Source organism: Triticum urartu, chromosome 3A, assembly GCF_056163025.1.
Source record: "Triticum urartu cultivar PI428250 chromosome 3A, HENAU_Tu73, whole genome shotgun sequence".
Lineage (NCBI taxonomy): Eukaryota > Viridiplantae > Streptophyta > Magnoliopsida > Poales > Poaceae > Triticum > Triticum urartu.
This window is the reverse complement of record NC_141875.1, coordinates 437,018,820-437,044,911: the sequence shown is the minus strand read 5'-3', so window position 1 is coordinate 437,044,911 and position 26,092 is coordinate 437,018,820.

Below are 26,092 nucleotides of genomic sequence, written 5' to 3'. Positions count from 1 at the left end.
ATGTGAGATTGTTAATTAATGGTTTACTTAAGATGGCAACTTAAATACACATCTGGGTGGATTGAGGCACCTGGGTATTCCAGGATTGCCTGTCTAGGCGCCTGGGTAGACCAGGATTGCCTGTTTTTTTATGGACCGCCACCCAGGCTCAAAGGGATCATGAGATTTTTCATACTAGAAACTTCTGTGTGCAGCCACAAGCTATTATGGGCTCTAGCATAGTTGATTAAGTCGTGCGAACTCTTACAGGGTAGACTAGCAGATGTAGGGGAAAGTAGGTGTAACGGTCTATCCATCATAAGGTGCTAGCGCTTCTGAAAGACTATGTCTCGGTCATCCGTCTTCTCAAACATCATGTAGTGCGAGAAACCAAATGGAGGCGATCGAGTCTTGTGAGGAAAAGTGCGCAAACCTCTGCAGAGTGTATAAACTAATCATGGTTAGTCGTGTCCCCGGTTATGGACATCTTGAGTATCTAGTACCTAGATTATCATGTGAATCTCATCATGTTACTTTAAATTAAGTTTGTTTGGTTTAATGATGTTACTTAATTGGGATTGAGGATGCTGTCAACCATTCTCAATGTTCAACGACCACCTTGATAGTTAAATAAAATTTATTCCTTTGTAGTAGGGAAAAAATGGCTTTTCGCAAAAACCTTATAACCATAGAGCTTTTCCACCAGCCAAATATGCATGTAGTGATAGCCTTTATTTCATCATTCTCTATGGTGTGAATTTGCCAGTACATTCAATGTACTAACCCTCTGTGGCTGCAACGTCTCATGTTGCAGGATTTATTACGACGAGTAAGTGATACGTTAGGGTTATGATTTCTACACTCAACTTTGCCGTTGGTGTTGATGGGTCCACAACCTTGTTACTTCCGCTATTTTGGATTGAGGTAATAGTATTTACGTTACTTTATACATGTGATTTACCTCTGTCATAAATCCTCGAGTACTGTGTGTGTCAGCATACTGATCCAGGGATGACACTTAAGCACAGAGACTTGATCCATTCGGGTCGGGTCGCTACATTTAGGAGGATCCCAGGCAGGAGGCCTGCGCCTCTTTCGATCTGTATCCCAGTTTGTGCTAGCCTTCTTAAGGCAAACTTGTTTAACTTATGTCTGTACTCAGATATTGTTGCTTCTGCTGACTCGTCTATGATCGAGCTCTTGTATTTGAGCCCTCAAGGCCCCTGGCTTGTAATATGATGCTTGTATGACTTATTTTATTTGTAGAGTTGTGTTGTGATATCTTCCCATGAGTCCCTGATCTTGATCGTACACGTTTGCGTGTATGATTAGTGTATGATTGAATCGGGGGCGTCACAAGTTGGTATCAGAGCCGACTGCCTGTAGGAATCCCCCTTCCACACTCCTTTGCCGAAGTTGAGTCTAGTCGATGAAAATTGTTTTACTAACTTGGCTGTGCGGCCCCTGGGCCCACGTCGCCATTGGGTGGTATTAGGATCTTTTATTCCTTGTCTATACTCTAGGACTCTGATCTCTCTTCTTTTCGGGTTAAAATAAATTTTCCTAAATCTAACATTAGGATCTCGTTTCCACTTCCTTCCGGAGAGCCCCTTCAATACAGATGATCGACTGCTTCACCAGAAGATTCCGAAGATAATCTCCGATGTTCTCTCGAGACACTTGTGCCCACCGCCTTTGCGAATTCCCTACCAATGTTATATTATTATGGGTAACTACAAACACTTGTCCTTTCAATCCCATTGATCTTGTTATTACAAGATACCCCGAAAAATTCTCTCTATTGTTCCAAGAATACTTCGTGCCTACTGCCTTGCTGTTCATTACCCACATGAACACCCCAACGGATAATTCCTCGCATTTATCGAGTATCCGCTCATCCCTAGTTGTTCAGGTGTTTCACAAAAGTCTTCGAAGTGCCATTCGACCTTCCAAAAACCCTGAGTAGCCTGTTGCTCTTGAAATTCTTGCTTGCTTGCATTCTGGTTAATACCATAAGTCTAGTAATCTTATTGGCATCTTTTGTCACTATCATTTTGCGTCCCTTGATTCAATATGTTGCGAATGCACGCAATCATCAGTTGTTCCTTATAAATTATATTACCGGTTCAGACGTCTTTCGAACATGAACTGGTTCTCGACCAATCAGATTGCCATCGATTGTACCCCTAAGTCTATTCAATTTATCCATCCTTGATCAGAGTGTTTGCTCCTGATCCCTTGATTTGAAAATCATAATTCCTTTGTTATTTAAACGTTGAATTATTCAGATGTTCTATAAACCGATGCATTTGCATTCTTTCTTGCTTTGAATGGGTATCGATACTCACATCAACTCCATTGTGGATCGCCATATCCACTGTTAGATTATTATCTGACAGTGTCCTTCATAATTAATCACCTTGTGAGTTCTTTCTCCGATACATAATGCCTTTGGTAAATTGTATCCTCTCCTTTTGCCAACCATGCTCTGCTTTCAAGCTGGTGATATTTACTCCAGAAGTTTGTGGTATATGTTCCTAAGAGGCCCTGATGGGTTGAACCTATGCCTTTTCTAATTTGTGTGGACCCAAAAACTAATACGGGTCATACTCTACTGTTGTTATGTCAGATAAGACTTCAACACTACAACTTCGTCGAAGGCGATAAATGAATGAAAGGTTATGCATTGCAGAAGTGGAGTCGACCTTGAACATTTGTGTTCATGCCCACGGACACGATGTGGAACTTATCATGAAAGCTTCCTGCCAGAATATTTAATCATTCGGATAATTCTTCCGGTGTAGTAAATTGGATCCCTTGCAGCTATGGTTTCTAACATTCTAACCTTATTCAATACATCTAAAAGGAAACCATTCCATTACCTCGTCTATCATGACAAGATTAAAGTATCTGCTATTGCAAGTCAACACTCAGTTCAGTTTCTATGCTGATCTTCCTTTGAGTATTACCCTCGGGTATCTCGAGAATACCATGGAACTACATAACTTCTTGTGAGTTCTTCATCAACTAATATTCTTGCTGATTCCATTTTTCCAACGGGCTCTGAGTTGTTAGGACCCCTCAAGGACACCGACAATTGAATCAAGTTCGCACTGCGATTCAACAACTCTAAGTAATTTTCATTACTTACAAGTTTAATAAATCTTCAAGTCATTCCCTAGCCTGATTGGCTATATCATTATTGTGCTAAATTTTAATGGTGCTACTTGGTCCTTCCCGGAGCACAATTTTTGACGACGCGATAACCCTACGTCGATCTTCCTCGTCATATCCTTTGCCTTGAAAAGCAAGCTTAATTTCAAGTTTGTGTCGTACCCTTGTTTCGAATAACCTTTCGCTTCATTATTCCTTTAACTTGATGTCATCACCGATCGATTACATCTTCATGAAACCTCTCGACAAATGTGTCATGATCATCATCAACATTCCGAGCTCCTCAAGGATATCAATTGAATTCCTGATGAGAAATACCATCCTTGCCCTCGATGATTTGTGTTATCATCGACCACTCGATTGCCTTCCGTTCAACACAAACTTGTTTGTGTTTTGTGTTATACCTTGAGATCCTTGCTATCCCGCATTTGTTCTTCTTTACCTTGGAGTATTACCATCTTTTATGCCAAGGATGTCGTGAGAGTTTCACCACTTCTTAAGAATTCTTGGTATTGCGATACTTATCACCCTCACCATTCTTTCTTTATCCCCGTGTTGATTCTAACCGGAATACCGACAGGTGGACTGAAAGGTGTAAATTTCAAACCTATAGCAACCCTATTGCTTGGAGTTAATGGTCGATAGCTTGATTCTTGGTCTATTGGTTATTGAATCACCACTCTAACCTCGATTGTGCTACTTAGTCCATCTTCTAGGTGCACGTTTCGATCAATGTTCACTCGAGTAAGTTCTCCTCAAACATACTTCGTTATATATTTTGACATGTCGAATATGATTCCTTGTTCACAAAAATTGTGGAAATCCATCCTTTGGAAATCTCGATGAATTGTCGCTGAGTCAATCAGCCACCTCCTCACCTCTCCTTGAATTAATGATGAGCTCTTGTTTCGGAACTCGCTTCCATAGTTCAGTTCCCGAGAATCTTACAATGTCATCTCGACAATGTGTGTTGCACCTTTCTTCTCAGGCATCCCAAGTCTGGGTTATCCTGACACCAATCAGATATGAATCTCGGTCAGATATGATGGTTGGAACATATTTCCAAGAGTTATAACAATGGTCTTTATGTGGCCCTGTAAGGTGCTGTCGTGCCTAGCACACCTGGCCGGAGGCCCTATTGTTATAGATTCCTTTTCAGCAAGCCTATCCATTCTTCCATGAGGAAACTGTAAGACTTATTCTATAAGTTGTCTTCGATGGTTCCTTTGTATCCAAAGCCTGGCCTTTGCTTGAAGACCATGTCAATACTGTCTCGAAGCACGTTTGTGGTACTCTGATTTTCAACAAGAACATTTGAATCCCAATGCTAAATGTTTCTTGCTCAATTATCCGAACACCGTTGTATGGGTAATGTCATGAAATTTTTCTCCCTTTACCTAAAGGGTTTTCTACATTATATCCTATCATGGATATCGTGCTCTGCTTATCATTGGGAAGGATATACCCCTAAAATACCTGAAAATCATATTTTCCTTTCCATTATTTGTTTTAACCTTTATGGTAATCATTATGGTCTAAGCAGTATTAATTCCCTGCTTATGTAAACCCCTCGTGCACAATTCTGTCAGTAAGACCCTGTTACTTTTGTTGATGACATTCCGGTAACCACCGATGGACAAGAACTTTGCCTATTGGTCCGCGTCGTTGCAACGAGCAGGAAAATGGTTCTCTTCGTCCCTCGCCCTTGGTACCAATGTTGTTGCCGACATAACTTACATGGTACTCTCTGACATGCCTTGCTATTATGACCGTGCAAGATGTCACTGCTCCTATTAAAAAAAACCACATGGTGGGCCCATAACCCACAGTTCCACAAGATCGAAACCTGACTCTCCTGTACACCCCCTATTCCCAAAGTTATTCCTTGCGCGTGGCCTCCTATGTAATTCACGGGCCACCATCCTAGTGATCTATTCTGGTAACAGACGCAATATTCAATCTCATTGCTTTGGACCCCTTTCGCATGTTGTTTCAGACATCGAACGATTGCCTATCCGTTTGAAACTTCTTAGGGTACCTTCTTACTTTACTCTCGATATTTTCTTAAGTATCTATTCGAGAGTTACTTTCTACCACATTCCCTGAGTTATCTGCTAGATAGTCAACCTTGTAAGGTCCGTTCTTCCGAAGATACCCATTATCCTTTTTCGTAAGTACGATGGAACCCTCGAAGAAAGGATGACGACTTGATCATGATGACCTGGAGCAGAGGAATAATGACTTCAACGTAATGGATCGACCTCTTCGAGAAGAGCAACCAAGATCGAGAAGAACCGTTAGAATTTCGTAACCAGAATTTCCCCTTAGTCCTCCTCTTAAATCTCGGGATGAGATTTCTTGTAGTGGAGGAGAATTGTGACGCCCAGGTAATCAAGCTACAGTAACCCTCTGGTAGTGATGCCACGTCACCTCGATTATTGTTGATAATGTCGCGTTAGTTCAGAACCGATCCAAATTAAAGTTTGAATTAAAGTCAAAACAATTAAAGTTTTCAAAAGTCAAAACTAAATTGTTCCTAATGAGTCAAATAATCCATAATAAATGTTGGTGAAGAAATCATCCTTTAATAAAATACTTAAATGCACTAAATAAACTAAAGCAGCGATAAAACAATTATCTAAAATGCTTTTAAGATAATAAGCAAATGCAAAATACTTTATTTAAAGTGCCAAAATATTTGGGGCTGTGACCTATTTAATAACACCAAATTAATTGTCGCTTTTAAATTTTTATAAAACTAAAATAAAAGAAAACAGAAAAAAAGTAAGAATAAATAAAAGGTAAAAACAAAACAACAGGTGAAATAAAAACAAAATATAACCCCCCTGGCCCAACTGGGCTTTAGCCCAGCCAGCCGGCCCACCCCCGGCCTACACAACCCCCCCACTACTGAAACCCTAAACCGTTCTCCCCCCCACTTCCCCCATCCTCCCCCACTCCCCCGACCCCCCAAGATCTGGATCGGGAGCGCCCAACGCTCGCCGCCCGACCCAGGCGCCCCTGACGCCCACCTCATCGGAGCTCCTCGCTGCCGTCGCCAGGAGCCGTCAACCGACGCCGCCCTGCCACCGAACCTCCTCCCTCGCACGTCGCCCGCCCGTGGCCTCTGCCTCGCCGACGTCGCCACCAAACGCCGCCGCCTCGACCTCTCCTCCTCGCTGGCGTCGCGTCCCCCTCTTCCTCCCCAAGCTCGCTACCTAGTCCCCTATGGCTTCCCCCGTGAGCTCCCCCTCTCCTTCCCTCCCTCTCTGTGCGCGTGCACACCACCACGCCCATCGCTGCTACCGCACGCCGCCCGCACCTCCGCCTCTGTCGCGCGTGCTCTACTGCTTCTAGCCACGCCGGCCCTCGCCAAGCCGATGCAGCCCGCCCGAATAGCTCGCGCCCGCTGCTCGCCTTGGGTCGCCCCACCGCGCCTGTTCCGGTAGCCGCCCACGCCGCCGCGGATGTCGACTCCGGCCAAGTCCGCCCGCCCCGCGACCCCCGATCGACGTGGTCAACCACCAGCTACCCATCGGTGCCCTTCGCGCATCGAACCGACGCCTGTAGCGCAAGCCCGGCGGGTACCCGCGTTGCTGCCGTCGCCGGCGCACTGTAAATCCTCGCCGGTGTTAACCACGATGACGTGGACGTCATTAACCCCCTAACCGAATCCCTAACAGCCACTGACCCAGGGGCCCCACGCCCCTTTTTCTAAAATAAAATAAAATAAGTGAATAATAGTCTAAAAATGGTTTAACTAAACTAATTACTTAGCTAGCCTAACTAATCTGTAATTAGTTAGATGTCTCAATGACAGGAGGGCCCCACCACCTGTTGACCAGTCAAACCTTGACTGGTCAACTGGGTCCCCCTTGGCCCACCTGTCATCCCCTGGGTACACTTCTGTGTACCCTGTGCTGGGTGCGCATAGCATTTTTCTAATTAATTTCGAATTAATAATAATTTCAGAATATTGCTAAAACTTTAGAAAATTATACAAAATAATCCGTAACTCGGATGAAAATACTTTATACACGAGAGTTGCTCAGAACGATGAGACGATTCCGGATATGTAGCCCGTTCGTCCGCCACACATCCCTAGCATAGCAAACACGTAACTTTCCCCCTCCGTTTCATCTATTCGAAAACTCGAAACACCGGGGATACTTTCCCAGATGTTTCCACACTTCGCCGATATCACCTCCTACCGCGTTAGGGCACATCTAGCACCGCGTTTGTCATGTTATGCTTTGTGATGCTTTCATTGCTCTTTTATTTATTGTGTTCCCCTCCGTTACTTTTTTCAGTAGACCCCGAGACCGCTGCCGGTACCACTGTAATCGACTACGGTGTTGACGACCCCTCCGTCTTGCTAGAGCAAACAGGCAAGCCCCCCCTTGATCACCAAATATTGCCTAGTCTCCTCTATACTGCTTGCATTAGAGCAGTGTAGCATGTTACCGCTTTCCGTTAATCCTATTCTGATGCATAGCCTGTCATTGTTGCTACAACTGTTGATACCTTACCTGCAATCCTAAATGCTTAGTATAGGATGCTAGATTATCATCAGTGGCCCTACACTCTTGTCCGTCTGCCATGCTATACTACTGGGCCATGATCATTCGGGAGGTGATCACGGGCATATACTATATACTTTACACTGTTACATTACCGGTGATACTGTTTGGAGATGGGGGCTGAAGGGGCAGGTGGCTCCATCCAGGTAGTGGTGGGCCTGAGTTCCCGACGGCCCCCGACTGTTACTTTGTGGCGGAGCGACAGGGCAGGTTGAGACCACCTAGGAGAGAGGTGGGCCTGGCCCTGGTCGGCGTTCGCAGATACTTAACACGCTTAATGAGATCTTGGTATTTGATCTGAGTCTGGCTACTGGCCTATACGCACTAACCATCTACGCGGGGACAGTTATGGGCACTCGACATCGTGGTATCAGCCGAAGCCTTCGTGACGTCAGTGACTGAGCGGCGCGCGCCGGGTTGGACCGCGTAACGCAACTTCCTTTGTAATGGAGGTTGCTAGGTCTGCTCTCCGGCCGCGTACGCAACGTGCAGGTGTGCAATGGGCGATGGGCTCAGACCCCTGCGCCATAGGATTTAGACCGGCGTGCTGACCTCTCTGTTGTGCCTAGGTAGGGTTGCGACGTGTTGATCTTCCGAGGCCGGGCATGACCCAAAAAAGTGTGTCCGGACAAAGGGGATCGAGCGTGTTGGGAAATGTGGTGCACCCCTGCAGGGAAGTTGATCTATTCGAATAGCCATGTCCCTCGGTAAAAGGACGACCCGGAGTTGTACCTTGACCTTATGACAACTAGAACCGGATACTTAATAAAACACACCCTTCCAAGTGCCAGATACAACCGGTGATCGCTCTCTCACAGGGCGACGAGGGGAGGATCATCGGTTAGGATTATGCTAAACGATGCTACTTGGTGAACTTACCATCTACTCTCGTCTTCTGCTGCAAGATGGAGGTTACTAGAAGCGTAGTCTTTGATAGGACTAGCTATCCCCTCTTACTCCGGCTTTCTGCAGTTCAGTCCACATATGATACCCCTTTTCCATTTGATACCAATGCATACATATGTAGTGTAGCTCCTTGCTTGCGAGTACTTTGGATGAGTACTCACGGTTGCTTTGCTCCCCCTTTTCTATACCCGATTGCTACGACCAGACGTTGGAGCCCAGAAGCCAGACGCCACTGTCGATGACGACTACTACTACTCGGGAGGTGCCTACTACTACGTGTAGCCCGCCGACGACGACCAGGAGTAGTTTAGGAGGATCCCAGGCAGGAGGCCCGCGCCTCTTTCGATCTGTATCCCAGTTTGTGCTAGCCTTCTTAAGGCAAACTTGTTTAACTTATGTCTGTACTCAGATATTGTTGCTTCCGCTGACTCGTCTATGATCGAGCTCTTGTATTCGAGCCCTTGGGTGGAGGAGGATCCCCTAGGATTTCAATAGGTAAATTATTTTTCAGAATAGGTCCTGTTTAAAGAATACTTCATCTAATTCCCTTCTTTCATTCATAAACATATCATTTTCATGGTCTAGCAAGTATTGTTCTAAAGGATCACTAGGAGGTACGGCAATAGAAGCAAGACCAATAATTTCATCCTTACTAGGTAATTCTTCTTCACGGTGTTGTCTACTAAATTTAGAAAAATTAAATTCATGAGTCATATCATCTAAACCGATAGTAACAACATCTCTTTTGCAATCTATGGTAGCATTAACAATATTTAAGAAGGGTCTACCAAATATAATGGGACAAAAGCTATCTTGTGGGGAACCAAGAACAAGAAAATCAGCAAGATATTTAGTTTTCCCACACAAGACTTCAACATCTCTAACAATTCCCATTGGTGAAATAGTATCTCTATTGGCAAGTTTAATTGTGACATCAATATCTTCCATCTCAGCAGGTGCAATATCATGCATAACTTCTTGGTATAAGGAATAAGGTATTGCACTAGCACTAGCACCCATATCACATAAGCCATGATTACAATGATCTCCTATTTTAACAGAAATAACAGGCATGCCTACTATAGGTCTAGGTTTATCTTTATCACGGGGTTTAGCAATTCTAACAGTTTCATTACAGAAATAAATAACATGCCCATCAATATTATCAGACAAGAGATCTTTAACAATAGCAATATTAGGTTCAACTTTAACTTGCTCAGGAGGTGTATATGTTTTAATATTGCTTTTATGAACCACGGTTGAAGCTTTAGCATGATCCTTTATCCTAACAGAGAAAGGTGGTTTCTCAACATAAGAAGTAGGAACAATAGGATCATTATAAGTGATAGTCTTTTCTTCAACTTTAATAGGTGCAGCTACTTTTACTTCTATGGGAGGATGATATTTAAACCACTTCTCCTTGGGGAGATCAACATAAGTAGCAAAAGATTCACAGAAAGAAGCTACTATCTCAGAGTCAAGTACATATTTAGCGCTAAATTTACGAAAAATATCGGTATCCATAAAATATTTAACACAATCAAAACTAGGTGTCATACCTGACTCCTTACCATTGTCGAGGTCCCAATCTTCAGAGTTGCGTTTAATTCTTTCCAATAAATCCCATTTGAATTCAATAGTCTTCATCATAAAAGATCCAGCACAAGAAGTATCAAGCATGGTGCGGTTGTTACCAGAAAGCCGAGCATAAATTTTTTGAATAATCATTTCTCTGGAGAGCTCATGATTGGGGCATGAATATAACATTGATTTAAGCCTCCCCCGAGCTTGAGCGATGATTTCTCCTTCGCGAGGCCAAATATATATATATATATATAATTGCGATCACGATGAACAAGATGCATAGAATAAAACTTCTGATGAAATTCCAATTTCAATCGTTTGTAATTCCAAGACCTCATATTATCACATAGCCTATACCATGTCGATGCATCTCCCCTCAAAGATAAGGGGAAGACCTTCTTCTTAACAACATCTCCGGTTACACCTGCAAGCTTAAATAATCACAAACTTGATCCACATATATCAAATGTTCATCGGGGTGTTTTGTTCCATCTCCTAGAAAAGGATTAGCTAGCAGTTTTTCTATCATACCCGAAGGAACTTCAAAGCAAGCATTTTCATTTTCATTTTCAGTAGGTTCAGTAGGTTGAGGAGCAACTCTTTGCTCTACTGGTTGGGGAGAAGATACCCCGAACAAGCCCCTCAGAGGATTACCTTCCATGGTAACAAGTGACAGTAAATTTCAGCACACTATATAAAATTTTCCTTACCAAATTCCACCTACCAAAGGCGCTTCACTCCCCGGAAACAGCGCCAGAAAAGAGTCTTGATGACCCACAAGTATAGGGGATATATCTAGTCCTTTCGATAAGTAAGAGTGTCGAACCCAACGAGGAGCAGAAGGAAATGATAAGCGGTTTCCAGCAAGGTATTCTCTACAAGTACTGAAATAAGTGGTAATAGATAGTTTTGTGATAAGATAATTTGTAATGAGCAACAAGTAACAAAAGTAAATAAGGTGCAGAAGGGTGGCCCAATCCTTTTGTAGCAAAGGACAAGCCTGGACAAACTCTTATATGATGTAAAGCGCTCCCGAGGACACATGGGAATATCGTCAAGCTAGTTTTCATCATGTTCATATGATTCGCGTTCGGTACTTTGATAATTTGGTATGTGGGTGGACCGGTGCTTGGGTGCTGTCCTTACTTGGACAAACATCCCACTTATGATTAACCTCTATTGCAAGCATCCGCAAATACAACAAAAGTATTAAGGTAAACCTAACCATAGCATGAAACATATGGATCCAAATCAGCCCCTTACGAAGCAACGCATAAACTAGGGTGAAGTGTCACTCTAGCAACCCATCATCTACTTATTACTTCCCAATGCCTTCCTCTGGGCCCAAATAATGGTGAAGTGTCATGTAGTCGACGTTCACATAACACCACTAGAGGAGAGACAACATACATCTCATCAAAATATCGAACGCATACCAAATTCACGTGACTACTAATAGCAAGACTTCTCCCATGTCCTCAGGAACAAAAGTAACTACTCACAAAGCATAAACATGTTCATAATCAGAGGGGTATTAATATGCATATAGGATCTGAACATATGATCTTCCACCAATTAAACCAACTAGCATCAACTACAAGGAGTAATTAACACTACTAGCAACCTACTAGCACCAATCCCGGACTTGGAGACAAGAATTGGATACAAGAGATGAACTAGGGTTTTGAGATGAGATGGTGCTGACGAAGATGTTGATGGAGATTGCCCTCTCCCGATGAGAGGAGCATTGGTGATGACGATGGCGATGATTTCCCCCTCCGGGAGGGAAGTTTCCCTGGCAGAACAGCTCCGCCAGAGCCCTAGATTGATTCCGCCAAGGTTCCGCCTCGTGGCGGCGGAGTTTCGTCCGAGAAGATGGCTTATGATTTTGTCCCATCGAAAGACTCCATATAGCAGAAGATGGCCACCGGAGGGCCACTAGGGGGCCCACGAGGTAGGGGGGCGCACCCCCACCCTCGTGGGCAGGGTGTGGCCCCCTGGTGAAGTTCTTGCGCTCAGTATTTTTTATACATTTGGAAACCATCATCCGTGAAGTTTCAGGACTTTTGGAGTTGTGTAGAATAGGTCTCTAATATTTGCTCCTTTTCCAGCCTAGAATCCCAGCTGTCGGCATTCTCCCTCTTTATGTGAACATTGTAAAATAAGAGAGAATATGTATAAGTATTGTGACATAATGTGTAATAACAACCCATAATGCAGTAAATATCGATATAAAAGCATGATGCAAAATGGACGTATCAGGCAGCAAGGCACGTATTGTATTGTTGCCATCGAGGATAAAAAGATGGGGTTTATATCATATTGCTTGAGTTTATCCCTCTACATCATGTCATCTTGCCTAATGCGTTACTCTGTTCTTATGAACTTAATACTCTAGATGCTTGCTGGATAGCGGTCGATGTGTGGAGTAATAGTAGTAGATGCAGAATCATTTCGGTCTACTTGACACAGACGTGATGCCTATGTTCATGATCATGCCTAGATATCATCATAACTATGCGGTTTTCTATCAATTGCTCGGTAGTAATTTGTTCACCAACCGTAATATATGCTATCTTGAGAGAAGCCACTAGTGAAACCTATGGCCCCCGGGTCTACTTTACATCATATTATTTTCCCGTCAACTAGCTATTTCTATCGCCATTTATTTTGCAATCTTTACTTTTCAATCTATAAAAAAAATACCAAAAATATTTATCATATTATCTCTATCAGATCTCACTTTCTTAACTGACCGTGAAGGGATTGACAACCCCTTTATCGCGTTGGTTGCGAGGTTCTTGTTTGTTTGTGCAGGTACTAGGTGACTTGCATGTAGTCTCCTACTGGATTGATACCTTGGTTCTCAAAAACTAAAAACTGAGGGAAATACTTATGCTACTTTGCTGCATCACCCTTTCCTCTTCAAGGGAAAACCAACGCATGCTCAAGAGGTAGCAAGAAGGATTTTTGGCGCCATTGCCGGGGAGGCTCACACCAAGTCAAGTCAAGATTTGATCTCTGATAACCCACAAGTATAGGGGATCGCAACAGTTTTCGAGGGTAGAGTATTCAACCCAAATTTATTGAATCGACACAAGGGAAGCCAAAGAATATTCTCAAGTATTAGCAGCTGAGTTGTAAATTCAGCCACACCTGGAAACTTAATATCTGTAGCAAAGTGTTTAGTAGCAAGGTAATATGATAATAGTGGTAACGGTAGCAAAAGGTAACAATAGTAAAAGTAATGTTTTTGGTATTTTGTAGTGATGATAGCAATAGCAATGGAAAAGTAAATAAGCGGAGAACAATATATGGAAAGCTCGTAGGCAATGGATCGGTGATGGAGAATTATGCTGGATGCGGTTCATCATGTAACAGTCATAACCTAGGGTGACACAGAACTAGCTCCAGTTCATTGATATAATGTAGGCATGTATTCCGAATATAATCATACGTGCTTATGGAAAAGAACTTGCATGACATCTTTTGTCTTACCCTCCCGTGGCAGCGAGGTCCTTACGGAAACTAAGGGATATTAAGGCCTCCTTTTAATAGAGAACCGGAACAAAGCATTAACACATAGTGAATACATGAACTCCTCAAACTACGGTCATCACCGGTAAGTATCCCGATTATTGTCACTTCAGGGTTAACAGATCATAACACATAATAGGTGACTATAGACTTGCAAGATAGGATCAAGAACTCTCATATATTGATGAAAACATAATAGGTTCAGATCTGAAATCATGGCACTCGGGCCCTAGTGACAAGCATTAAGCATAGCAACATCAATCTCAGAACATAGTGGATACTAGGGATCAAACCCTAACAAAACTAACTCGATTACATGATAGATCCCATCCAACCCATCACCGTCCAGCAAGCCTACGATGGAATTACTCACGCACGGCGGTGAGCATCATGAAATTGGTGATGGAGGATGGTTGATGATGACGATGGCGACGGATTCTCCTCTCCGGAGCCCCGAACGGACTCCAGATCAGCCCTCCCGAGAGGTTTTAGGGCTTGGCAGCGGCTCCATATCGTAAAACGCGATGAATTCTTCTCTCTGATTTTTTTTCCTCCCCGAAACACAATATATGGAGTTGGAGTTGGAGTCGGAGAGGCAACAGGGGGCCCACAAGGTAAGGGGGCGTGCCTCCCACCCTCGTGGACAGGTGGTGGGCCCCTGGCCTTCATCTTTTGCAGGTATTTTTCATATTTTCTGAAAATTTGCTCCATGAAGTTTTAGGTCATTTCGAGAATGTTTGTTTCTGCACATAAATAACACCATGGTAATTCTGCTGAAAACAGCATCAGTCCGGGTTAGTTCCATTCAAATCATGTAAGTTAGAGTCCAAAACAAAGGCAAAAGTGTTTGTAAAAGTAGATATGACGGAGACGTATCTAAATCCCCCAAGCTTAAACCTTTGATTGTCCTCAAGCAATTCAGTTGACAAACTGAAAGTGATAAAGAAAAACTTTTACAAACTCTGTTTGCTCTTGTTGTTGTAAATATGTAAAGCCAGCATTCAATTTTTCAGCAAAGATTATAACTAACCACATTCACAATAACGCATAGGTCTCAAGTTTACTCATATCAATGGCATAATCAACTAGCGAGCAACAATAATAAATCTCGGATGACAACACTTTCTCAAAACAATCATAATATGATATAACAAGGTGGTATCTCGCTAGCCCTTTCTGAGACCGCAAAACATAAATGCAGAGCACCTTTAAAGACCAAGGACTAACTAGACATTGTAATTCATGGTAAAAGAGATCCAGTCAAGTCATACTCAATGTAAACTAACAGTAATGAATGCAAATGACAGCGGTGCTCTCCAACTAGTGCTTTTTAATAAGAGGATGATGACTCAGCATAAAATTAAATAGATAGGCCCTTCGCAGAGGGAAGCAGGGATTTGTAGAGGTGCCAGAGCTCGGTTTTGAAATAGAGGTGAATAATATTTTGAGCGGTATACTTTCATTGTCAACATAACAACCAAGAGATGGCGATATCTTCCATGCTACACACATTATAGGCGGTTCCCAAATAGAATGGTAAAGTTTATACTCCCGCTTCCACCAACAAGCATCAATCCATGGCTTGCTTGAAACAACGAGTGCCTCCAACTAACAAGAGTCCCAGGGGGAGTTTTGTTTGCAATTGTTTTGATTTAGTTTGCATAAAGCATGGGAATGGGCATCCCGGTGACCAGCCATTTATCTCATGAGTGAGGAGCGGAGTCCACTCCTCTTGAGAATAACCCGCCTAACATGGAAGATACAGACAGCCCTAGTTGATACATGAGCTATTCGAGCATACAAAACATGATATTTATTTGAAGGTTTAGAGTTTGGCACATACAAATTTACTTGGAACGGAAGGTAGATACCATATATAGGTAGGTATAGTGGACTCATGTGGAATAACTTTGGGGTTTAAGGGATTGGATGCACAAGCAGTATTCCTGCTTAGTACAGGTGAAGGCTAGCAAAAGATTGGGAAGCGACTAGCTAGAGAGCGACAACAGTCATGAACACGCATTAAAATTAATCAACACCGAATGCAAGCATGAGTAGGATATAATCCACCATGAACATAAATATCGTGAAGGCTATGTTGATTTTGTTTCAACTACATGCGTGAACATGCGCCAAGTCAAGTCACTTAAATCATTCAGAGGAGGATACCACCCTATCATACCACATCATAACCATCTCAATAGCATGTTGGCACGCAAGGTAAACCATTATGACTCATAGATAATCAAGCATGGCACAAGGAACTATGATCTCTAGTTGTCATTGCAAACATGTTTATTCATAATAGGCCGAATCAGGAACGATGAACTAATCATATTTACAAAAATGAAAGAGGTCGAGTTCATACCAGCTTTTCTCATCTCAGTTAGTCCATCATATATCGTCATAATTGACTTTCACTTGCACGACCGAACGATGTGAATAATAATAATAGTGCGCGTGCATTGGACTAAGCTGGAATCTGCAGGTATTCAATAAACAGGAGAAGACAAGGCAATATGGGCTCTTTTTTCAGATCAACAATAATTCATATAAGAGCCACATCAACAATTTAATTATGGTCTTATCCTTTCGACCCCCAAATAAAAGAAATAAAACTATTTACACGGGAGAGCTCCCAACAAGTAAAAGAAGAACAGGAAATCTTTTTGGGTTTTCTTTTTAATTACTACTACAAGCATGGAAAGTAAATTAATTAAAAGCTACAACTAATTTTTTTGGTTTTTCTTAAGGTTTATTAAACACACAAGAAAAAAAGCATAAAAAGGAAAATAAACTAGCATGGATGATACAATGAAAAAGTATGAGCACCGACATCTAGCAATGAGTGTGTGAACATAAATGTAATGTCGGTGGGAAATACGTACTCCCCCAAGCTTAGGCTTTTGGCCTAAGTTGGTTTATGGCCACGACTGGCCTGGTGGATATCCATAATAGTAGTTGGGGTCGTACTGAGATGCAGTGGCTATCGCCTGCTGAGCTGCAGCATGACGACGAGCGGCCTCCGCTCTCCTCTCGTACTCATCTGCCTCCTCTCTGGTAATAGTATATCTTCCTTTTGCCTGATAATCAAAGAAGGCAGGAGTAGGGAGAGTAATATGGACAGTATGACGTCTGTCAAAGATTAGTCGATATTGGAGAGGCGATTCATTCCTCTTGACAAACTGATGGTGAACCATAGCATTAAAGTCTAGGTAAGCAGGAGGTAATTCAATATCATCTTCGCGTATGGCTACACCAAGAAAATTAGCTATGCGGGTTGCATAAATTCCTCCAAAGAAATCTCCATTCAATCTATTAAGATGCAACCTACGTGCAACAATGGCTCCCAAATTATAAGATTTATCTCCTAACACAGCACTCCTAAGAATACTGAGATCGGGGACACACATGTGACATGCCTCATCTTTACCATTGATGCATCTACCTATGAAGAGAGCAAAATAATGTATAGCAGGAAAGTGAATGCTCCCTATGGTGGCTTGTGTTATATCTCTAGATTCTACCACAGTTATACTAGCAAGAAAGTCTCTAAATTTAGATTTGCGAGGATCCCTTATACTACCCCATTGTGGAAGTTTGCAAGCACTGGTAAAATCGTCTACGTCCATAGTATAAGAATTTTCATAAAGATCAAACATGACAGTTGGAGAATTACGTGAAGTTGAAAATTCAAACCTCCTCACAAAGGTACTGGTGAGGTTGTGATACTGGCTGCACTTCTCTTCCTCGAAGCTCACAAGATCAGTGTTACGCAAATATGCGCTAAATTCTTATTTAATTCCCGCTCGATCCATAAAATTTTCAGAAGGCCATTCACAAGGACGCACTAGAGCGTCTCTTGGTGGCTCATCATCAGCATCACGCATTGCAAGCCTGGGTCCTTGCTTCCTTGAAGAACCACCTTGGAACATTTTCCTAAGCATATTTCTTTGAAAAATTTCTAAATTTTTTAGTAACTTCAAAATAAAAGTAAACCAAACTCAATAATATTGATAGCAACTACTCCTACAAGTGCCTAGAGCCTATATCATGCATCACAACTACTTGGAACCATATAAATTTGACATGCAAGCTCAAGAACAGGGTCACCTAAGCAGCACAAATTTGCAATGAATAAAGCACTAGAACAAAAAATAATTGGACCAATGGAGGAGTCACATACCAAGGAACAATCTCCCCAAGCAGTTTTGTGATAGGTGCTTTGAGCAAGGAGATCGAAAATGGCAGCAAAATGAGCTAGAACTCATGCTTGAGATGGATATTCGTGCTTGGGGGAGGAAGAGTGTGTGGGTGAACGGATAAGTGGAGGAGGGCCACCGTGGGCCCACGAGGCAGGGGGGCGCGGCCAGGGGGGTAGGGCGCGCCCTCCACCCTCATGGGCAGGTGGTTGACCCCCTTGCTATGTTCTCAGTGCCAAATACTCTTAAATATTCCAGAAAATATCATATTTGAATTTCAGGGCATTTGGAGAACTTTTATTTTCACGGTATTTTTATATTGCACGGATAATCAGATAACAGAAAGAAAAATATTTGTTTTTATTTTATTTAATATAAATAACAGAAAGTAAAAGTGGGGTACAGAAGGTTGTGCCTTCTAGTTTCATCCATCTCATGATCATCAAAAGGAATCCACTAACAATGTTGATCAAGTTTTGTTAACGAACTCATCTCGAATAACATGGAACCGGAGAAATTTCGAATAACACTATGTTACCTCAACGGGGATATGCACATCTCCAATAATAATATCATATTTCTTCTTGACAGTAGGAAGAGGAAATTCAAAACCTCCAAATATAATCGATGGAATTTTTCCAATAGACTTGATACAATGAACTTGAGGTTGTTTCCTCGGAAAGTGTACCGTGTGCTCATTACCATTAACATGAAAAGTGACATTGCCTTTAGTGCAATCAATAACAGCCCCCGCAGTATTCAAAAAGGGTCTTCCAAGAATAATAGACATACTATCGTCCTCGGGAATATCAAGAATAACAAAGTCCGTTAAAATAGTAACGTTTGCAACTACAACAGGCACATCCTCACAAAAACCGATTGGTATAGCAGTTGATTTATCAGCCATTTGCAAAGATATTTCAGTAGGAGTCCAGTTATTCAAATCAAGTCTACGATATAAAGAGAGAGGCATAACACTAACACCGGCTCCAAGATCACATAAAACAGTTTTAACATAGTTTCTTTTAATAGAGCATGGTATAGTGGGTACTCCTGGATCTCCAAGTTTCTTTCGTATTCCACCCTTAAAAGTATAATTAGCAAGCATGGTGCAAATTTCAGCTTCCGCTATCTTTCTTTTATTTGTAATTATATATTTCATGTACTTAGCATAAGGATTGGTTTTGAGCATATCAGTTAATCACATACGCAAAAAGATAGGTCTAATCATTTCAGCAAAGTGCTCAAAATCCTCATCATCCTTTTTCTTGGATGGTTTGGGAGGAAAAGGCATGGGTTTCCGAACCCAAGGCTCTCTTTCTTTACCATGTTTCCTAGCAACAAAGTCTTTCTTATCATAACATTGATTCTTTGATTGTGGGTTATCAAGATCAACAGCAGGTTCAATTTCTATATCATTATCATTACTAGGTTGAGCATCATCATGAACATTATTATTAACATTATCACTGGTTTCAGGTTCCTTACCAGATTGTGTTTCAGCATCAGAAATAGAAATATCATTTGGATTCCCAGGTGTTTCAGCAATAGGATCACTAGAAGCATGCAAAGTCCTATCATTTTTCTTTTTCTTCTTTTTAGACGAACTAGGTGCATCTATATTATTTCTCTGAGAATCTTGCTCAATTCTTTTAGGATGGCCTTCAGGATACAAAGGTTCCTAAGTCATTCAACCACCTCTAGTCATAACTCTAACAGCATTATCATTATCCTTACTATTCAATTCATTGAGCAAATCATTTTGAGCTTTAAGTACTTGTTCTACTTGAGTGGTAACCATAGAAGCATGTTTACTAATAAGTTTAAGTTCACCTTTAACATTAGCCATATAATCACCCAAGTGTTCAAGCATATTTGAATTGTATTTCAATTCACTACCAAAATAAGCATTAAAATCTTCTTGCTTAGCCATAAATTTATCAAACTCATCTAAGCATTGGCTAGCAAACTTAGTAAACGGGATTTCAGCTTTATCATATCTGTAGAGAGAATTTACCTTTACTACCTGTGTTGGGTTATCAAGACCATACGTTTCTTCAATAGGTAATGGATTAAGATCATATGTTTTTTCAACATGCAGTAAATTAAGACCGTGTATTTCTTCAATTGGAGGTAAATTCTTAACATCTTCAGTTTTAATACCTTTTTCTTTCATAGATTTATTTGCCTCTTGCATATCTTCAGGACTGAGAAATAGAATACCCCTCTTTCTTCGGAGTTGGTTTAGGAATAGGCTCAGGAATTGGCTCCGGAGGTGTCCAATTATTTTAATTTGTCAACATATTATTCAATAGAATTTCAGCTTCATCCGGTGTTCTTTCCCTGAAAACAGAACCAACACAACTATCCAGGTAATCTCTGGAGGCATCGGTTAGTCCATTATAAAAGATATCAAGTATTTCATTTTTCTTAAGAGGATGATCACGCAAAGCATTAAGTAATTGGAGAAGCCTCCCCCAAGCTTGTGGGACACTCTCTTCTTCAATTTGCGCAAAATTATATATATCCCTTAAAGTAGCTTGTTTCTTATGAGAAGGGAAATATTTAGCAGAGAAGTAATAAATCATATCCTAGGGACTACGCACACAACCAGGATCAAGAGAATTAAACCATATCTTAGCATCACCCTTTAATGAGAACGGAAATATTTTAAGGATATAAAAGTAACGAGGTCTCTCATCTTTAGTGAACAGGGTGGCTATATCATTCAGTTTAGTAAGATGTGCCACAACAGTTTCAGATTCATAACCTGAAATGGATCGGATTCAACCAAAGTAATTATATCAGGATCAACAGAGAATTCATAATCCTTATCAGTAACACCGATAGGTGAAGTAGCAAAAGCAGGGTCAGGTTTCATTCTAGCATTTAGAGTTTTCTTATTCCATTTAGCTAATAACCTTTTGAGTTAATATCTATCTTTGGAAGCTAAAATAGCTAAAGAAGCTTCTTGATCAAAAACATAACCCTTAGGGATAACAAGTGATTCTTCATCATCACTTTCATTAGTATCATCAGATTCAATATTTTCAATCTCTCTAGCCCTAGCAAGTTGTTCATCAGGAAATTTACCAAGTGGCACAGTAGTATCGAGCATAGAAGTAGTTTCATCATAAGTATCATGCATAGCAGAAAGTGGCAACATCAATAACATGCGACATATCAGAACGAATAGCAGAAGCAGTTTTAGGTGTCGCAAGCTTACTCAAGACAGAAGGTGAATCAAGTGCAGAGCTAGATGGCAGTTCCTTACCTCCCCTCGTAGTTGAGGGATAAATCTTGGTTCTTGGATCTTTCAAGTTCTTCATAATGATAAGCAGATATATATCCCAAGTGACTCAAAGGATAGAGCTATGCTCCCCGGCAACGGTGCCAGAAAATGGTCTTGATAACCCACAGATATAGGGGATCGCAACAGTTTTCGAGGGTAGAGTATTCAACCCAAATTTATTGATTCGACACAAGGGGAGCCAAAGAATATTCTCAAGTATTAGCAGCTGAGTTGTCAATTCCACCACACCCGGAAACTTAATATCTGCAGCAAAGTGTTTAGTAGCAAGGTAATATGATAATAGTGGTAACGGTAGCAAAAGGTAACCGTAGTAAAAGTAATGTTTTTGGTATTTTGTAGTGATGATAGCAATAGAAATGGAAAAGTAAATAAGCGGAGAACAATATATGGAAAGCTCTTAGGCAATGGATCAGTGATGGAGAATTATGCCGGATGCGGTTCATCATGTAACAATCATAACCTAGGGTGACACAGAACTAGCTCCAGTTCATTGGTATAATGTAGGCATGTATTCCGAATATAGTCATACATGCTTATGGAAAAGAACTTGCATGACATCTTTTGTCCTACCCTCCCATGGCAGCAGGGTCCTTACGGAAACTAAGGGATATTAAGGCCTCCTTTTAATAGAGAACCGGAACAAAGCATTAACACATAGTGAATACATGAACTCCTCAAACTACGGTCATCACCGGTAAGTATCCCGATTATTGTCACTTCGGGGTTAACGGATCATAACACATAATAGGTGACTATAGACTTGCAAGATAGGATCAAGAACTCTCATATATTGATGAAAACATAATAGGTTCAGATCTGAAATCATGGCACTCGAGCCCTAGTGACAAGCATTAAGCATAGAAAAGTCATAGCAACATCAATCTCAGAACATAGTGGATACTAGGGATCAAACCCTAACAAAACTAACTCGACTACATGATAGATCCCATCCAACCCATCACCGTCCAGCAAGCCTACGATGGAATTGCTCACGCACGGCGGTGAGCATCATGAAATTGGTGATGGAGGATGGTTGATGATGACGATGGCGATGGATTCCCCTCTCTGGAGCCCTGAACGGACTCCAGATCAGCCCTCTCGAGAGGTTTTAGGGCTTGGTGGTGGCTCCGTATCGTAAAACGCGATGAATTCTTCTCTCTGATTTTTTTCTCCCCGAAACATAATATATGGAGTTGGAGTTGGAGTTGGAGTCGGAGAGGCAACAGGGGGCCCATGAGGTAGGGGGCACGCCCTAGGGGGCAGGCGCGCCCCCACCCTCGTGGACAGGTGGTGGGCCCCCTGGCCTTCATCTTTTACAGGTATTTTACATATTTTCTGAAAACTTGCTCCGTTAAGTTTCAGGTCATTCCGAAAATGTTTGTTTCTGCACATAAATAACACCATGGTAATTCTACTGAAAACAGCATCAGTCCGGGTTAGTTCCATTTAAATCATGCAAGTTAGAGTCCAAAACAAGGGCAAAAGTGTTTGTAAAAGTAGATACGATGGAGACGTATCAATCTCCCGCCAACGTGCGGATTTCTGGCACCGTTGCCGGGGAGATCTACGCCAGGTCAAGGCATACCAAGTACCCATCACAAACTCTTATCCCTCGCATTACATTATTTGCCATTTGCCTCTCATTTTCCTCTCCCCCACTTCACCCTTGCCGTTTTATTTGCCTCTTTTCCGTTTGCCCTTCTCCCGTTCATCTCTTTTCGCTTGCCTCTTGTGTGATTGTTTGTTGGATTGATTGTTTGTCACGATGGCTCAAGATAATACTAAATTATGTGATTTTTCTAATACCAACAACAATGATTTTATTAGCACTACGATTGCTCCTCTTACCGATGCTGAATCTTGTGAAATTAATACTGCTTTGCTGAATCTTGTCATGAAAGATCAATTTGCTGGCTTTCCTAGTGAACATGCCGCTTCCCATCTAAACAACTTTGTTGATTTGTGTGATATGCGAAAGAAGAAAGATGTGGATAATGATATTGTTAAATTTAAGCTATTTCCATTTTCTCTTAGAGATTGTGCTAAAACTTGGTTCTCTTCTTTGCCTAAAAATAGTATTGATTCTTGGAATAAGTGCAAAGATGCTTTTATCTCTAAGTATTTTCCTCCCGCTAAGATCATCTCTCTTAGAAATGATATTATGAACTTTAAGCAACTTGATCATGAGCATGTTGCACATGCTTGGGAAAGGATGAAACTAATGAAACGTAATTGCCCTACACATGGTTTGAATTTATGGATGATAATATAGAATTTTTATGCTGGATTGAATTTTGCTTCTAGAAATCTTTTAGATTCGGCCGCGGGAGGCACTTTTATGGAAATCACTTTAGGAGAAGCTACTAAAATCCTAGATAATATTATGGGTAATTATTCTCAATGGCACATCGAAAGATCTACTAATAAAAAAGTTCATGCGATAGAAGAGATTAATGTTTTGAGTGGAAAGATGGATGAACTTATGAAATTGTTTGCTAATAAGAGTGCTTCTCCTTATCCTAATGATATGCCTTTGTCCACTTTGATTGAGAATAATAATGAATCTATGGATGTGAATTTTGTTGGTAGGAACAATTTTGGTAACAACGCGTATAGAGGAAATTTCAATTCTAGGTCATTTCCTAGTAATTCCTCTAATAATTATGGTAATTCCTACAACAACTCTTTTGAAAATTTTAATAAGATGCCCTCTGATTTTGAGACTAGCATTAAAGAATTTATGAATTCGCAAAAGAAGTTCAATGCTTTGCTTGAATAAAAATTGCTTAAGATTGATGAGTTGGCTAGGAACGTGGATATAATTTTTCTTGATGTTGATTCTTTGAAACTTAGATCTATTCCACCTAAGCATGATATCAATGGGTCTCTCAAAGCCATGAGAATTTCCATTGATGAATGGAAAGAAAGAACCACTAGGATGCGTGTTAAGAAAGATTGCTTTGTGAAAACGCGTTCTTCTAGTTTTCATGATAATAATGATGAAGATCTAAAAGTAATTGGTGTGTCTCCTTTTAAATATTTGTTTGCCAATATGAATCTTAATAAAGATGGGACTGGAGATGAGTCAACTTTAGTTAGAAGGCGTCCCAATGATTCAGAGTTTTTAGATCTTGATACAAAATTGGTAAAAAGTAGGATTTAAGAGGTCAAAACTTTACATAGCAATGAACCCACTATTTTGGATTTCAAGGAATTTAATTATGATAATTGCTATTTGATAGATTGTATTTCCTTGTTGCAATCCGTGCTAAATTCTCCTCATTCTTATGATCAAAACAAAGCTTTTACTAAACATATTGTTGATGCTTCGATGCAATCCCATAAAGAAAAACTTGAACTAGAAGTTTCTATTCCTAGAAAACTTTATGATGAGTGGGAACCTACTATTCAAATTAATATTAAAAATCATGAATGCTATGATTTATGTGATTTGGGTGCTAGTGTTTCCACGATTCCAAAAATTTTGTGTGATGTGTTAGGTTTCCGCGAATTTGAGGATTGTTCTTTAAATTTGCATCTTGCATATTCCACCACTAAGAAACCTATGGGAAGGATCAATGATGTTCTTATTGTTGCAAATAGGAATTATGTGCCCATAGATTTCATTGTTCTTGATATAGATTGCAATCCTACATATCCTATTATTCTTGGTAGACCTTTCCTTAGAACGATTGGTGCAATTATTGACATGAAAGAAGGAAATATTATATTCCAATTTCCTTTAAGGAAAGGCATGGAACACTTTCCTAGAAAGAAAATTAAATTACCTTATGAATCTATTATGAGAGCCACATATGGATTGCATACCAAAGATGATAATACTTAGATCTATTCTTGTTTTTATGCCTAGCTAGGGGCGTTAAACGATAGTGCTTGTTGGGAGGCGACCCAATTTTATTTTCGTTCCTTGCTTTTGCTGTAACATCCCAAATTTTCAATTTGGAATGTTATACATAGGTCATTCATGCATATCATATTTTATTGCATTTTCGTTTCGCAATCCTCGAAATCCTAAGAAACTCAAGGACCCTCGGAGATAGTAGGGGATTTCCCGGTTTTCATATTTGATTTTTATCAAATAATGAAACGAGGATTTTTGATTTTAATAATTTTTATCTCAGAAAAAAATATTTCGTTTTAAAATAAATGAGAGGAGATAAAATGACTTCTCCAAAATAATTGAAATATTGGAGGAAAAATATTAAAATCATTTATTTGATTTTATTCGGATTTTATTTGCAATTAGAAAAATTGCACGTTTTCAAAATTGCATTTTAGGGTCAAGAAAATGTTCATCTCGTTCTAAATATTTTATTTAGACGGTGAAAATTTATTTTGCGATTTTTAGATTTTTATTTTTATTTTCTAGGATTTTATTTCTGTCGGCGAATTTTTTTTTAATAAAACTCCCCGTGCCCGACTGGGCCGAAACCCAGCCAGGCCGCCGGCCCAGCCCCGCGAGCCGCCGCCTCCGCACGCGCGCGCGCCGCCGCAGCCGACTCGGACCGGAGTCCGAGCCGGACTCCGCCGCGCCTTGCCCCTTCCCCAAATCGCCGCCCAGCCCCTTTATATACGCGCCACCCGACCCCCCACCACCACACCACCACCGCCGCCCGCAGCCGCCGCCGCCCGCGCCTACAGCCGCCGCCGCCGCCCGCGCCAGCCGCCGCCGCCGAGCCTCGCCGCTCACGAGCCGCCGCCCCGCCGCCCAAACCCCGCCTCGCCGGAGCCCCTCGCCAGAGGTACCCCGCCGGATCCGAGCCGCCGGTTTTTTATAACCGTTCGGTTTTTTAGAA